Source organism: Falco naumanni, chromosome 5 (assembly GCF_017639655.2).
Source record: "Falco naumanni isolate bFalNau1 chromosome 5, bFalNau1.pat, whole genome shotgun sequence".
Classification (NCBI taxonomy): Eukaryota; Metazoa; Chordata; class Aves; order Falconiformes; family Falconidae; genus Falco; species Falco naumanni.
This window is the reverse complement of record NC_054058.1, coordinates 64,450,867-64,467,789: the sequence shown is the minus strand read 5'-3', so window position 1 is coordinate 64,467,789 and position 16,923 is coordinate 64,450,867. Positions and strand designations below refer to the sequence as shown.

Here is a 16,923-nt window from a genome sequence, read left to right as displayed (position 1 = left end):
CAATTCGTCATCTCCCGACCTTAGGGAGAGCCTGGGTGAACGGCTTAGACAAGATGCCTCACCTGCAGGCTGCATCACTCCATTGCTGCAGGGGGTGAGGTAGGTCCCAGAGCCCCATCGCCACCAGGCAGTGAGGCAGATGAGAAAGTGTAGTGTGAGTGGGCTGGGCTTGCAAAGCCTTGGTGGGTGCAGTCAGGGTGATGACTCTGAAAATCTAAGATTTTCTCTAGGGAGCACAGCCAGGTCACAGCACTGCCTGCTTTTTATTGACAGTGGCGTACGCAAACTTGGGACCCAGACTGAAATTATGGTGAAAAAACACAATGTGGAGAGCAGAAATAAAACCAAAGTTTGTTCTTTACCCCAGGGAAAGCATCTTTGTGATGGAGCTGTACAGACTCCTGTATTTCCCTGTATTTATTTTGCGGGTGGGGGTGGAGCACTCATGAGATCTGCAGCTCTGCTACAGGCATAGTAATGTTCGTGCCAGCCTTTTGCATTTGCCGTTGCTGTTCAAGATTTTAAATGGAAGTGTCCCTTTCAGATGCTGGGACTGCATTTCAAACTTTGCTGCAGAGTTTGGCATTTCTAAAAGGAATGAAGTTTTAGGAGCAAGTCACATGCATCAGTGAATACTAAAACAGGGAGGTTTGAGAAACGTTTGCTGGAGTTAAATGTGCAGTTTCAGAGGACTTGTGGAACACCTCACTTGAGACTAGCCAGGAAGGAGAATAGGCACTCCAAAAAAACCATGCAATCTCATGAAGGAGCTTATGAAAATACCCTGATTTAAACTTAGAAAAAATGATCAAAATTTGCTAGGCTGCAGAACGCGGCCAGGGAAGACTATGAGTTTTGGATGGAAAACAATATAACAGCAGCTTAAGACCAAAAACTAACACCCCTGGGGAAGTGGAATTCCTGCAGGACAAATATTAGAAGTAGGATCCATCTCACCTAACCTTACCTGTGGACAACAAGCCTAGGTTTGGAAGGGGAGTCCTTGTGAGCCCACCTACCCTTGGGCAGACATGATCTGACCTGCCCTCTCTAAGTGTCCATCCCTCTCCACTGACTATGGAGGGAGCCTGGAACCCAGCCTTAAATTAGACACAGCCCTCTGTAAGCTGTGTTGGATTGATTGAATCCTACCCTCATCCTCACTGAGGGAGCTGAAATAACATAAGGGCATCCCCAGAGGGATGTAGCTAACATTTACATAGAGAAAGTTAAACTCCAAGTAAGAAAGAACAATTTCTCTGTGAAAAGAGTATTATCACCAAGAACATATCATGGTAAAATAATGATGATTCTGAAAAGAATAACTGATGACAAAGCAAAACTGAAAAATACGCAATTAAGAAAAGAGAGCACGAAGGCTGTGGCCATTATAGCAAAGAAGGATGGTGGTTATGAGCTCGGCACATACACTTGTTGCCCCTAAGAAGGCTGCAGCACCTTCGGTCTGTTTTTTTTTTTTTTTTTTGATGTCCAAGACCAGTAAGTACTCTTCTCTCACTCAGGCCCCAGTATCAGTGGGGTGGGATTTGTCTCAGTCAATTTTAGCTGTCCAAAGTCAGACCATTAGTTTACGTTATCTGTCTGAGCTCCCTCCAGAGCCTGCGGAGGGAAACAGAGTTCTCTAAAGAAGATTAATCTCCTCTTAGTATGGCTGCCTGGAATAGTGAGATGAATTGCTCTCCAACAGTGTGATGTCCTTCCGCTGGATCTAGACACCTTAGTCCTAAACAGCTACATTTAACTGAGAAGAACCAGAGCCTGTGCCCTGCTTTTTCTTTGGCTAGAAATCCCAACCCGTCCCCTTCCAGCAGCTGCCTGATTACATTACAGAACTTCCCTGACATATTTTGCCGGGTTTGACCCTCTGAAAAACAGGGCTGAAACCCCTTTGCAATGTCAGCTTGTATTGTTGCTCCAGCTGATACACCTGTGCATCTCCTCTGCCTCCTCTTCCTTCAGCAGCTTCTCATTCTCTGCTGCAGTGAGGTACCTGGTACCCAGTGGCCACGATCTCTCTCAGCGTGGGGGACAGCAATGCTTTCAGAGTAAGGTGGTGGCCTCCCCTATGCTTTGGAGGGAGCCTTGGTCATACAGAGCTGTACACTGCTTCCAGGAATAGCCGGATTGCCCAGGGCTAGGAGGGCTGGGTAAATCCCTGCGGCAGAGGGTGCCTTCACTTCATCGTGAAAGAAGGGCAAACCCAAGCCTCCCTCCAACAGAACCGATGTACTTATTTTACAATGTGACAAGGTGCGTCTAACGGGAATTTCTTTTATTTATTTGCTTGCTGTTTGGACAAGGAAGATGTTGCATTGTCTTCCTAAATGTCCCATCTAAGCCACCAGAGACCTCCGCTTGAAGACAACCGTGCAGTAGATAAGTGGCTCTGTACCCACATGTGCAGCTTCCTAGCAAGTGCTTCTGGGCTCTGCCAATCGGTGACAAATAGACATTGATTTTCTGATCCAGTGCTTGCTCCCTGGGGAAGCTGAGCAGAGGTTATTCTATTTAGGGACTGATTTGACATATAGCTCTTGGAAGCTGAAAAATGTCTTGTAGGTAAATCAGGGTTTATTGCCAGAGTGGCTCATTCAGGAACATAATTAGGTGAGCACGCACGTGCACACCTGTGGAAAGATGCTTGTAGGCTGTTTGTAAACTGTGCAAGTAGCATTCACAAGGTGTTTTTTTCCCATAGTTGGTTCACTGAATATGCTTTTCATAACATATCATAGCAAAAAGTTCTTTTTATAACAAAAAGTGATAGAAAATTGGTATTTTTCAGAGGGATTTACAAATCCCCGGTCACTGTACGTGTCTGAGACCAGGTCTACTCTTAAAAAGTTTTTGTTATGGTGTTGCATCAGTGAAGGGATGAAGTTTTATGACTGTCTTCCTGTGGTACATACAGTTGAAAATTAGCCTTTAACTGTCCTAAATTTTACTCATCACACCAGAATAGTAACTGTACAGGCTGGAAACCGGATTTTTTGCAAGGAGATCTGTGCCTAGTGACTTTTGCTAACTGTTCCCTCATGACCTTTGCTGAGATCTTAACTTTGGGCATAGCTCAAGGTGGGGATATATGTCTGGGAGGAGTATGCCTGTTATTATATACCATTCAATAAGGATTTATTCTTGAATTCAATGCTTATTTCAGACTTTCCCTCAATGTTGTTTCTACTTTCTTATACTGTTTCTTCTACTTTCACCCTTGCTCTAACAAAAGGCTGCTGTTGTAGCAGGTGACCTGTTAACATGATGCTGATGTAGGGTGTGTGTTCTTGTCCTGCCTCTTCGTTTCTGGATGTTACAACTGCAACACAAACCTCTGAATGCCCAGGGGTTTCCAAAGGCCAGAAGACATCTGCTTGCCATCACAGGTGTTTGCAAGTTAATACAGGGGAAAAATAATACTGCTCGGTGAGATTCAGAACCGACTCAGATTTCTGAAATTAGATTAAATTGTGCTTTGATAGAAAAATTAGACAGAGATGAAAAAAACTGAAACATAGGAAACAGTAAGAAGATGATGATGGAACTGATCCATCATCATGATGGAACTGAAATAGCGTTGGCTTTTCTTATCCTGATCCACCCCTTTTGGCAATCTTGGACTCACAGATACACCATGAAGGGTTACAGGATGGGAATGGTGGGCTTGAGGTCACCCCAAGAAAAAAACTCAACATACAGGCACTGCAAGGAGAGAGTTAGCCATGAGAAGTTGGGCATTTAGCTTAAGCTTCTTGTCTAGACTGCTCTTCCAGGCAAAGATGTACATACCTCCAGCATTTAATTCCTCCTGTGTGGGACAAATATCTAGAAGTGCTTGGAATCGTTCTCTGGAGGTGCCCGTTTAACCATAGTAGCCATCTGGGCAGCCCAGATCAGGCAATTCTATACGGGTGGAAGGTTGCAGCAGTGAATTTGGGGTGCAAGCTCTTGTGTGAAATGGTCCTAACTAACCAGGGAGTCTTTGCATCACAGAGTGTCATTTCAGAAGACAACAGTTGCCAAACATGTCTCCATCATTCAGCCTAGAGTGAGGACACCCAAGCCAGCTTGTTTACAGGAATCAGCCTTGCTGTAGTAGGAAGAAATGCCTGTGTGGGCTCTTTTTACTCTGTTTTCAACAGGGAATGTGTTACAGCAGCTTTATGGTTTCTGGATAGGTGGGTCTGCAACCACCAGCTCGGATGCAAGCGTGAATTGGGAACCTGTACCAAACTGAAGAGGTGAAATGGAGAGTGGTGGCTTAGGGACATAGTGCATGAAAAGGGAGGTGTGGCAGCACAGACAAATCGCACCGGGGGATCTGAATGGCACAAGTGTCACCTCTCCTGGGGAAGCCAGCACAGCCACCTTCAAGAAAGGTGCAAAGTTGAGTTTCTCTCTTCAATGAAGCTGGTGTTTTCTCTCCCTGTAAATAAAGAGCATGCTGGTCACTTGCTGTGTCTATACCGAATTCCACAAGAAAACACCCTGGTTTTTTTTTTAGCAGGATCCTATTGGCTAAGTCAAAAATAATTCCAAAAAATCATTCGTTTCTTCAAAAAGTGTGGGAGTGCTTGTCCCTGCTGCTGTCAGTTCCCACCCATCCCTTTTACTGGGCAGTACTAATGCACACTCTTCCAATGGCACACAATAAAATTGATTCATTACTCATTTTCTTCTTATTATCTTCTGATTGCTCCAGCTTTTAATACCACTTAAAGTGGACGTTAGCTCTTTGTAACCAGTGTGTGCCACTAATGTGATAACACTCATAGGAGAGGACACCTTTCCTCCAAGCTTTTGTTACATGTATTTTGATTTAGTCTCGTTCCACTATGTGTCTTTCTCATGAACTTCTTATAATGTCTTTGTCCAAGTTTGCTTTACCTGGAGGTAGACCACCATGGTAAGGAGTGGGAACACAAATACATTTCTTGAAAAAACTGGCCTGGGTGCTCTGTGGGTGTAAATGGGAAGCACTTAGTGCTGGGAAGTGGTTTTACTCACAGGAGCTGGCTCTCAAGGTCTCCAGAAAGGAAAAGGCTGAAACAACAAAGAGTGAAACTCAGCTTCTGTGCTCCTCTTTCGCTTGAAAACTGAACTGTTTAAACTCCGGGAGAAGCAAGACTTTCTGTTTATAATCAGCCTTGAAAAATGGAGATGGGAGGTGGTAGCTTCTTTTTGGGGTAGAAGGAAGGATGATTTCAATACTTAAAGGAGACTTATAAGAAAGTTGGGGACAGACTTTTTACAAGGGTCTGTGGCAATTAGACAAGGGGGAAGGGCTTTAAACTGAAAGAGGGTGGGTGTACATTAGATATAAGGAAGAAATTCTTCCCTGTGAGGGTGGTGAGCCACTGGCACAGGCTGCCCAGAGCAGCTGTGGCTTCCCCACCCCTGGCAGTGCTCAAGGCCAGGTTGGACGGGGCTTCAAGCGACCTGGGCTGGTGGAAGGTGTCCCTGCCCATGGCAGGGGGGGTTGGAACTAGATGGTCTTTAAGGTCCCTTCCAACCCCAACCAGTCTGTGATTCTGCAATTTGAACTTCTGTATGCATTGGGAAGGATTACAGTGACAGTCCGTTTAAGGTGGCTTTGTAGGCTCTAGGTTGTCTTCTGGGAGGAAAACTCCTCCCAGTTACAGCATTTGTTTAGGGTTTAATTCAAAGAGTTCAAAGCAGTGTAGATCCAGTGTTACAAAACTCATAAGTACATGCATAATTTTGTCATCTGAGTAGTGACCCTATGGGGAATCTCTTCTCCCTACTGGAATCTGTGGGACCAGGATTTCTTCTGGGCTTTGGGTTGAACTTGGGACTCTTTTCACCTGAAGGACCAGACCAAGGGGCCTCACAGGCTGCTTTGGTCCTGGGAGCCAGTTCTCCTTGCACTGAGACAGGACATAATCAGAGTGAATATGGAAATGTGGGAGCTGGGATGTCTCAAGCATAAATACAACATTTGCTGTTTACCCTGGAGTGATACGAGTTTCCTATCCAGGTTCTTACAGTGATTTTTTCCACCAGTTACAAAAAGGATTAATACTTCACATGCGGTTATCTCGATATATCCTTGTTCAGACAGACGAATGCAACCTTAAACACTTTATGTGATCAGATTTCTTTTTAATTAAAGGAGCTCTTTGTTTCACAGTAACTTTAAAGGTCTTATTTATCATTACATTCTTTAAGAGTCTCTTAGGAAAATAATTTCCTGCTACCATTTATACTCAGTCTTTGGATCTCCTATCTCTTGTCACCTGTAACAAAGTGCTGCAGGAAGGAACGCTGCTGTACTGCTTTCATGTTCTCCATCAGCTCTGATATGGATGGTTGTTATAAAGCTTCATACATAATATATGCCATGTCTTAAAGCAGCCCCATAAACGACTGTACGACTGTAAAGATTTCTTAACTCAACTAGGCTCCAGCTACCAGCTATAAAAAGGCATTTAAGCAGATTAGCATTAAAACTACCTGGTGAGATGAAAAATGGGGGGCAGAATGGCCTCATGACGGATCGTTGGGCTGTGACCAGTCACGTGGGAAAGTCACCTTTCTGTGCCTCCCACACGCGAGTGCTAGCACTGATCTTTTTTGGGAATTGTTCCGTAAGCACATGGTTTGCCCTCACAACGGCCACCTTTCTGAGCACATGCAGGGAGGATTTTCCAGGCAGAGCAAAGGAAATACTGCTCCTCTCCCACCGGGTCTGAATTTGCTCTGGCTCCTTTGAAAATTCTGCCTTTGCTGTGCAAATGCCTTTGAATGACTTTGCATGTTGCATTCTCTGCCTCTTTGCTGTAGCAGGGTGCTCTGAAATAGCCGGAGAAACACCTTTGGAGCCTGTTCTGCCCGGAGGTATGGTCCTATCTATGCCTGGAAATCTGCTTCTAGTGGCTCGATTTTTTGAAAATTTGAGCTGAAAATCAAGTCCATTTTGAAGCTTGCCATGAGGAAAATCACATTCCTTCCCTACCTTGGCTCCTGTTGTCACTCAGTGGAGGAGGAATAGGAATTCTCTGCCCTGTGCTGTTGCACTGAGCAGACCAGGATCTGTCTCCATGGGCATAGCTCACTGCTCCCACCCTACCGCTGGGCTAGGCACAAGTCATTTTATCAGAATAGAAGAACATAAGTGTTGTCAGACCAAAGGCCACAGCTACCTCAGTTTCCTGGTTTTCCACAGTGCTCATAATAAATTATGACAGTTTCCCCAAATTACTGACCAGAAGCTTTCACAGGTTATTTTGAAGTCTATTTATACCTCACATCTATATTGCGAGGTGGTCAGAATGTGGGGAGGGAGGAGAAATTTTTCATGTTAAAATGTCATAGCATACCTTCCCCAGGGAGGACCCAAAAACCTGTCCAGCACCAGTGAAATATTAATTGCATCTACCCTGCTCATGTTGTTTTCTGCAAGGGGAGATCTCTAGCCTCTGGGCCAAGTCATGCCCATCAAGCTCCTGGCTGGCCTTTTCCAAGGCCACACTCACCTTGCATCGATACTTGGCCATGCTTTCTTCTGGGATTAACACGGCATCTCTCTAGCCCTAGGAAAAGAGTTAATTTTCAGTGCCAAATGCCTGAAAATGCAGCCCACCGGAGTGGCACTTGTGTGGCACATCCTTCCCATGGGATCCTGGGAGAAACTCCTGAAGGATACTTGAGGTTGAGGTGTGCTGGGATAGCATTGGAGAACCATGTAGGGCAAAGGGAGGTAAATTTGTCAGGAGTCATACAGCCGACAAAGGGAAATCCTTCAAGTCACCCCTGAGCGCCCCCAGGTTTTACCTCACAGGGAACTGGTTGGTTCAATCCAAAAGAAAACCTGGGAGAGAATTCGTATTTTAGGTATGTGGCTGGTCAATCTTTATGGTATAAGTGTGACAGGGACAAGCTATTTTTTTTTTTTTTTCATAGTAGAGCTAACCCACAGAGAAGTAGGGCTAGCACGTAAGTCAGAAGCTGCTCCTGCCCTGCTCCCCAGGCTCAAGGCAGGATTTAGGTCACTGGCCAGCTGGAAAACACCTGGACAAACAGCACTTCCCAGAGATCCCAGTGTTGTTCCTGGCCTCCAGCGGTGCCAGTTTACAGAATCAAGAGGGAAGTAGCAATAGGGCTCAACTGCACGAAATCTGTGTCCTATTAAATGTCATCAGCTCTCAGTGATGGTGTCCCATGCCGTGTTGTAGGGTACCGGGTCAGTGCTACCATATAACCCAGAGTGGTTGGCTCAGATGGCACGGCTGGGTGGCTGAGGGCATCTTCTGCTGGCGCTGCGGGCTCTGGGTGAGGGTGTCCATACACAGCCAAAACGCAGCTTTTTTTCCATGATCCTTGAGGGTCTATGTGTGGGTTATGGGAGAGTGCAGTCTTTATTGTGCCCGCTGGGGTCCAGAAAGACCCAAGTCACTTTTCACTAGGGGGTACACAGGGAAGGGCCCTGCATTTTGGGGCTGAAGTTGTATCTCATCCCCTTTACAGGTATTTCTGGGCAGCCAGAATGGGTGCTGCAGATTTTCACCCTCTCTGGCTGCCTGACTCTACATGTGGCAGCAGCTACAATTTTTTTTTCAAGCTTGAATTTTTTGGGTTTGGCTGCAACTTGGTGACAGACGTAGAAGCTGAGTCTCTCTACATGATTTCAGAAAGAGTGCGAATTTCAAATAGAGCAGATGCTCTTATCGGACCAAATCTTACTAAGGCTTCTGTACAAGCCTGGGGGTGCGTGAACATAACCAGACATGTCCTGGGCAGGCTTATTGAGAGTCCAAAAGTGGAGGAAAGGGTATCAATGTCATAAGAAAAGCAAGGACTTTGAGGAACTGCCTTGAACAAAGATGCTTGCCTAGAAGGTGACACCCTGGAGTCATGTCCACAGCTGGTTCCAGCCTTCTGTGTTTCTTAAAAATGTTCCTGCGCTCCTAAAACCTATTGTTAACAAAAGAAAATCAAAGAAGAATTTAAATTCTTAAATACCTCTACAGACCTGGCTTTTAATTCACCTAGGTTTTGGTCTCCAAATTCCTTTCTAAATGCAAGATTTTGGAGGAAGCAAGGATTATTGCTTCCTCTGGTTCTTCTGCATCCAAACAGCACTGGAGCAGAACCAGCCTCTTCCTGAAAGTATCTTTTATTGTATTTTTCATTGAAACTAAATCCGTGTGGTTTGATTCCCCAAGAGTCCATAGAGAGCTCCAGAGCACGATGAAAGGCACATCCCAAACTGTTGTGTTCAGACCTGCAATGGATGTTACCCATCCTGCTGTGTGTCCTCTGGCTTCAAATGAGAATGAGGAAACGTCTCATTTAATTGGGATGTGTTTTATTTTCTATTAAAAACATCCATCTATAAGGGCTGAAAGATGATGTGGGTCATCATAACTGGTACCCTCCTCATCCTCGCTGACATCCACACGCTGCACACCTCAGTGAGCTGCCCAGCGACAAGCCTTCACCAAGACTGGGGAAGAGGAAAAGCAGGAGAGAAATCACTGTGCTGCAGCTGAGGATTATCCGTGCATGCAAGTTGGCCAGGAATATTAGGTTTTACAGTTTTTCTTTTCACGAAGCTGTATTTTTAAGGCTTGTGGGTTATCAGAGGTGCAGGTAAGACCTGTGAGCACATGATGTTTTTTAAAAAAGATGTGTCTTTAGGAATATTTCAGAGATTTTCTGTCATATCAGGAAGGAGTGGATCCCACAGAGCTGCATCCCTGGAGAGTGAAGAAAAGGGATGTGCCAGGAGTGTGGCCACAGGATTTACTTTGGAGTAAAAGGCTCACTGGAGCCCTTACTTATAGACTTAATTATAAGGTGCAAGACACTGGTGTTTTTCAGCAGTGAATTCTTCAAGCAGTTTATAAAGCCAGGGCACTAGTTCTCTCTCCATTTTAGAGATGGGGAAACTGAGGCACGGAAGCTGTCACTCATCAGAGGCCAGCCAGTCCAGAGTAAAAGAGTGGTCACCTGTAGGCAGGACATGAAGTACCAAAGGGTCATGGTTGGAAATGAGATAGAAAATCCACTTCATGAAAAAAAGCTGTTTTCTTCTTTATTTATTAACCCACAGCCATGTCTTGCTCAACAGTGTCCTGGTAAGGAAAGTATTTATACACGTTCTTTCCCGATCCCTGGACTGAGATACTTAGTCCCAAGCTCATTATGACCTTAAATATGTTACCTATTACCTTTAATGGCATATTGTAGACTCCTCCACTCGTATGCGTTCTTATTAAATGTGCTTAGCAACCTGGCAGTGAAGAAATAAAGTGTCAGCTTCTTCAAATTAAAATAAAAAATCAATTATGCTCTTAGGGGCAGATGGAGATTAAGCTGAATACAATGTACATTTATACTGTTGTGGAAGCCAGGGCCTTTATGTGCAATTATTGTGGCATTTCATTCTTAATCTTCCTCCTTAATACAGAAGGAGCCATTAAAAGAGTAAAAGCCATCCACGAGCCCGTTTCACAGTCAGCTTCAGAGAGATGCTTCCAAATGCATAATTTTCATCTTTGTTCTGTAAATAAAAAAAATTTACTTATATGCCCCTTTAATTCTTCACTGCTGCTTTTGGGGTGGTGGTGAAGGGATGCTGGAAGGAAGGAGGAGAAGGTCAAGTGTATAATTGCAAGATTAGTTTTTGTTGCAAGGGGAAATGTTTGCCAGAGGAACCTGAGCACAAAGCATGTCATGGATGGGCTTTTGGGCTGTTGTGGGGATGTGCCAAGGCACTTCTGCCCACAACCCACCAGCTCATATATCTGATTCGGTACCAAAACCATGGAAGTCCTTGGGCTGGCATTTGAGTCTGCGGTGCAAGCAGGGCACATGGAGAGCCAGAACAACTCAATATTTTGCATATTGTGATACAGAATTCACTCAACGTATAGCAACCACTCTGATCCCCCGTTGGGGTGCTGCAGCAATGACGAGAAATTGTTTTAATCATACGCGAGCTCCTCATCTTGGCTGTCAGTCAGGGGTTTTGGTCCTGTTCTGCTATTACAGCCACTCACGTATTAAAGGGGAGGGAAATGGAGAAATGACTTGTTCAGCATCACAAAGTTGGGCCGAAACACCCTTGTTATGTGAAAGCTGTAACCACTGTGCCGTGCTGACACACCTCTGAGTTCTACACCCGTTGCCATTGCAGCCTTTCCCTAGGACTGCATGTCTGTGTGTGAGAGCTCAGCCCCTCCTGCCTCAGTTTCCCCAGCCTCCCTTCCCAACACGAGCTTGTAGAGGTTAAACAAACCAGGAGGTGTTTTCCTGCTAAGGAAAAGCCTGTAAATACTCAGAATAAATAAGGAAGCTGTTCATAAGTGGTAGAAATGAGCAAGTTCTTGAGATGGGAGTGGATGTCTTCCACAGCGCAGGCATGATCAATAAGACTTGTAGCTGTGAGCCTCAGTATTGAACCTCCGTGCTGTGATTTATTGGATATAACATGTGCTTCCTTTCCATTTACTGCTAAGGTGGAAGAGCTATTGTTTAGTACTGAGACCACGCTTTCTAGGCGTTCTTGAGCTGCAGACATGATGTACTGGCTCCGATTTCCAGTCAATGTTAAAGCCAGTAATTGCCCCTCTGCTAAACAGGCAGAAGCCCTACACAGCAATTTCTATTCAACAGGCAACAAAAATAAATAAAATTTGGTAAATAAGTTGCAATGAAGACTGTTCCAGGCTGTGGACTTGTGTGGGTCTCCACATGCTGTGCGCATCCTGGGCAGGGAGAATTCAGGGATGCCCAGCCCTGAGACATCCCATTTGAGAGGTGATGATCGCTTTGCCACCATATCCCTTGAGCTGCTGCAGAAGGGGTACAGCAAGGAGCTGGCTTTTTACCTCTGCAACCACTGCACGCAGGACTGGTGCTGTCAAGAGGTGCAAAGCAGTGTAAGACTGTAACCTGATGAGTGTTTTATGGTTCCCAAGCCAGTAATCTCCTTGCTGTTCACAGCATTTAAGAAGCAGGACTTTTACTGTGAAGCATAACGAGGGAGTTTAAATTTTGGATTAACTTCACTTATGCTAATCTCTTCTTTAGATCATGCCTCAAACACCTGCTTTCAAAGCGCCTGGCGCTCGACGGTAAATCGGACAGAAAAAAGGGATCTGCAAAATGCAGCCCGATGTGATATCCCTCTCCAGGAGATGGCAGTGTGAAACCAGGCTTTCAGCATCCTGATGCCAGCTTCCAGGGACGACAACTCTCTGAAATTAGAGCTGATGAATAAAAAGGAGACCTTTAAAGGTGTAAGTTAGTGACAGCCCTGGCCCCAACACAGTGTTGGCTCAGCTGGCACGAAATAAGGTCCTTATGGTATCTTTTCTTTTTACGAAGATTGAGTATAAGGTGGGTTGAATGCTGTCAGACTTAAAAGCTGAAGGCCACAGTTTGTTGCATGGAGGGGAGAAAACACAGAGTAACTCTGCCAGGAACCCAGAAGCAGTCCCTGCGGAGGGGAGATGTCCATGGCAGAGGAACAAGCAATAGGAGCTGCACTTGGCAATGGAGGTGGCCCCGGATACCTTCATCCACCCCCAAATAACGCCAGTGTCAGCTGCACAGCCTTGCCCCTGTATGCAGTGCCCTGCAGCAGCATCCTAAAGCAGGCAAATACCTCCCCAACCTGGAGCTCCTTTGGTTATCAACCTGGCTGCTACCAGATAACTTCCGTCCAGTCTGATAGCGTTTATCACAGATGAACCTCCAGAGCCTGAGGTTTGCTGTTTTTTCCTGCAGAAAGGTTGGCTCAGATCCTACTGTTTGCACTATCTGCAAGGCCAATGCTGTTTGCTCATGTCCATGAACATGTCTAGGCACTACGTGCAGATACAGACCTCATCTCAGCACCGTGTAAAACCTGTGGGGTACTCTGAGTCCTTCAGGTGCCTGGATAAATTTGGGCCAGAAATGGATACCCAAAGGCACATCCATCCACAAATCCTCTAATGTCCCCTGGGACATTTCTCTTCCCAAGCCAGGAGAAAAGACAGGAATTGGGAATGTTGATGTTATAACGTGTGTGTGCATGCATGCTGGTGTCTCTTCATGTAAGGGACCTTTTCACATCCTCACCTCTCCTCCAAAACCCTGAACCTGCCAAAGATGACAGCCTGGAAAAAGGAAGAGTTTTTGTGTATTGATAATCTATCCCAGAGATAAGGAACAGCTGATATCTGATCTAAAGTAATGGGACTGTCTGAATTCCACTGGGCTGGACGTGTTTCTCCTGTTCATCTGTGGAAAACTTGGGATATGAACAGTTATATCCTTAGGAGGTGATCAACAGAGGCAAGGGCAGATGGAAGGTCATCACAACTTGGGTACTCTTTGTTGAGGTAACACTCTTTTTTTATCAGTGCTATTTGCATAAAAGTGTTTCTGTTAAAAAAAAACCACCAACCAAACAAAAGAATTCAGACATGAAGCTTCTGTTGCCAACTTGGAATACAAGTCTGGGTGTCACACAGCTGCCAACAGATGTGACATTAAGCAGCACGGATAGCCATGGAATTAATGTAGCCAAGTTGCTTCTGATCCGTTGAAGATACATTCCTGAAAACACAGTGTCACAGAGCCTAAAACTGTGTGAGCAAACCTTTGTGAGGAGCAAACCTCAGTGTGTTTTTTTCACCAGGGATTAAATCAATTTTTTATCTTGGGATACTATACTAGGACAACTCAGTATTTCTCAAAGTGATTTCTTTTTCCCCATGATGCTCTAAGAGGTAGTATTAAAATGGAATCTCTCAGCTATTGCTGCAGCTCATATCCACTAAACCAATTTGTATTCTCAGCTATAAGCAGGATCCAAAGTCTTTGCTGCCAACAGGATCCATTACAGTCATCTTCAGATCAGACCTGATATAAATCCGCACCTTTTCATTCATATTTGAAAGTCTTGTTGTAGCAACCACTTAGAAAACCCTCCAAAGGGATTTTCTTCCTCAGCCTTGATTATTATTTTTTTTAATCCACCTCTTTGAACACCAACCACAGAGCTAATTTAGAGCACAAACTCTTTGCATAAGGATGATGCTTTCTTCTACAACCGTATGTACAGGGCCAAGTGCATTGTCAATGCTTCAGAAATAATCTCTCATTAAAAATAAAAGAGGGTAGGTCAGAGAAATTCAAGGCCAAGAGGAAGAAGAAGCTCCAGAGAGGTCAGTGAATCCAAAGATCCAGCAAAGAGCACTTAAGTGGGGATGGAAATATAGCACAAAGGCATCTGGTGTTAATGGAAAGGAGATGGGGAACCATTTGAAACACTGTGAGAGCTGCTGTGGTTGTGTCCCTAAGTTGGATGACAGTAGTGTCACCCAGCACCAGCTTTAGATCAAAATATGCTGCAGTGAGAGGAATCTCAGTGTAATCGAATTTAGAGCAGGTTAAAAGGAGAGAGAACACAGACCTCATGTTTACAGAGCATCTTCTTTTCAAAAGTATGTAAAAAATCTGAAATGTCACCATGCTGAAAATGTCAACCACTTCCACGATCATCTGGAGAAACAGGACTTCAGTGCTTTCCTGGCATCTGTTGGCTTTTTGGTCTTATTTTGAAGTTCTTATATAGTTCCCTTGCTGTTTTGAAATCCCATCCAACCCAAAGCCTAAAAAATATTAACTGCTTGATTTGTATGTTTTACAGGAACTCTGCTGGAACAGGAGGGGCTGAACCCATCTCCGTGACCTTTCAGAGATGGAGTGAATGGCAAGAACGTGGGTTGCAGTGAAGAAATGCACTGTCTGCAATATTTGCTCTTTTCTCCAGTCTTCAGTATCTTCACAAATGTATCCCAGAAAAAAAAAATCACAGTTTTCTTCATCCTTATTGCACTCCTCACTTGTTTTCTTGCACAACCCCCCTGTGGTGTGCTAATGTGTCCGTGACGAGCTGGTAGAAAAAAAGGGATATGGGGAGAGTGGAAGAGAAACTGCTCCCTGCAAGAAGGGATGCTTGCAGGGTGACGTGGAAACTTCAAACCTCGACTCACAAATGACCAGAGAAAAGCAAGCGGAGACAGTGATTGCACCTGAGCCTGTGGCGTGAGATGCTAATCTGTCGGCCCGGGCGTGGAGGTGGACACACCAAGCGTTTGGGGTGAACTTCTGGGTGGAAAAGACAAAGCCCAGGGCTGGCTGCTGCCCCCCAGCAGTGCTTCCCCTACTCTCCGCTCCCCTCCAGACCTGTTGAATATGTGTGCGCTGCGCCAGCCCTCAGCCCGGAGGATGCTCTGAAAGCATCCACTCGCATCTTCAGCCCTCTCAGGAATGCGGCCCCTGCCTGCCTGCAAGGAGGAGGAATTTGGGGCTCCAAAAATCCTCACTAAGAGGCATTTCGCAGCCCCTGAGCAAGGCTGCAAGGCAGAGCGAAATCCCTGCAAAATACAGCCCTGCTGCTGAACAGACCCGGGCAGGGAAAGCTGCGGAGCCCGCCGGGCATTCCCGCTAGGAGCATCCCGGATAACCCCGGCTGCAGAGGCGGCTTGCATCCCCATCCCGCCCCTGGGGGCTCTCCTGCCCGCCCCCCCGCCCCCCCCCCCCCCCCCCCCCCCCCCGCGGGAGCAGGAACCGGCGGGGCGGGGGCAGGGGCAGTGGTGCCTGGCCAGACTTTTCCAGCCCTGCATCGGGGGTGATTTTCTCGAAAGAAAACCAAAACCAACCAAAGAAAAAAAAATTATCCGAAAACTCCCGCAGTGTGTCTGTACGTGCCGCTCCACCACCCCCCCCCCCCAGTAGAGCCGCGCACGCCGACCTTCAGCCCAATCCCGCCCTGAAGCCCCTGTGACCGTTACATATAGAAATAACCAGAAAAGAAGCAGAAAATAACCGAAGGAGCAAACGACTGAAAGTTGTGCGTGTGCCTGCGCGCCGGGCGGGGCGGAGGGTGCGCACCAGTTGATTTTGCATCTTGCCGTGTGCCTTCCCCTGCTTTATTTTTTTTTTAATTTTTTTTTTATATATTTTGATCTATCCCCTGCAAGAGGGAGCACAGAGGTAGCGCAGGAGCGCGGCGGAGCGGCGGGGCCGGGCGGGCTGGAGGGGCCGCGGGGTGTTTCTCCTTTCCCTTCGCCCATCTCCCTGCCTGGAAGTTTCTTTGCGACACGAAATAAGGGGAAGGAACCGAAACGAAGGGAGAGCGGCGGGGAGGGGGTCGGGGCAGAGCTCCCCCCGCTTGCCCGTGCTGTAAAACGCTCGGTGCTGTTCGACGGCGTTTAACGCGCGGCCAGCGGGACCGTCCGATCGCTGCGCCCTGCCCCGCACCGCGCAGCGCTGCGTAAACCCCGGCATCGCTTCCCCGAGGGGATTGGAATCCTCCCCTCGCTTATTTAGTGCATTTCCCCAGCGGAGGCACGGGGCGGGGCGCGGAGGCACCGCGTACGCGCAGCGCGCAGGAGTCGGGGCGATGGTGGTTGGGGTGCATACGTGATTTTTTTTTTTTTCTTTGAAACTGCTGGAAAAGGTCGCTGAAGGAGTTGGCTGCTAAAAGCAAAAAAAAAAAAAAAAAAAAAAAGCCCTAAAAAGAGCGGCAGGCATGCGCACTGCGCGGATGCCATATTGGAATGAGTCTGCCGCGAGTGCGGGCAGAGGGACGGGTCGGCTCCGCGCCGCGCAGCGCCGCGCACCGCGGGGGTCTCGCCGCTGAGGCGCGGGAACAAAAAAAGAAAAACACCCCAAAAAAGCCAAACTTGCTCAGGTAAGGCACCGCGCCCGGCAGCCCTCCCCCCTCCCCCGCCCCCCCCGGCTGGCGTTTGCCTTTATTTTATTTATTGGCTTTTGCACCGCTTGGATGGAGAGTGCCTTTCCCCTTTCCAACCTATATTAATTTTTTTTTTGTCTGTTTTTTCGAGCGGGGAACGCCGGCTGTGGGTTCCCCCCCCGCCT

At 46.6% G+C, this 16,923-nt stretch overlaps 1 protein-coding gene across 1 annotated transcript in view; it reads left to right on the top strand.

Annotated features, from left to right (window-relative positions):
* Window positions 1-16,606: 16,606 nt before the first annotated feature.
* The window catches only part of SFMBT2 (Scm like with four mbt domains 2), a 122,907-nt gene continuing 122,590 nt past the window's right edge, over window positions 16,607-16,923 (top strand). Inside the window, exon 1 of the mRNA XM_040595859.1 lies at window positions 16,607-16,735. The gene's annotated coding sequence lies outside the window, so the exon portion shown is untranslated. The remainder of the gene's footprint in view (window positions 16,736-16,923) is intronic.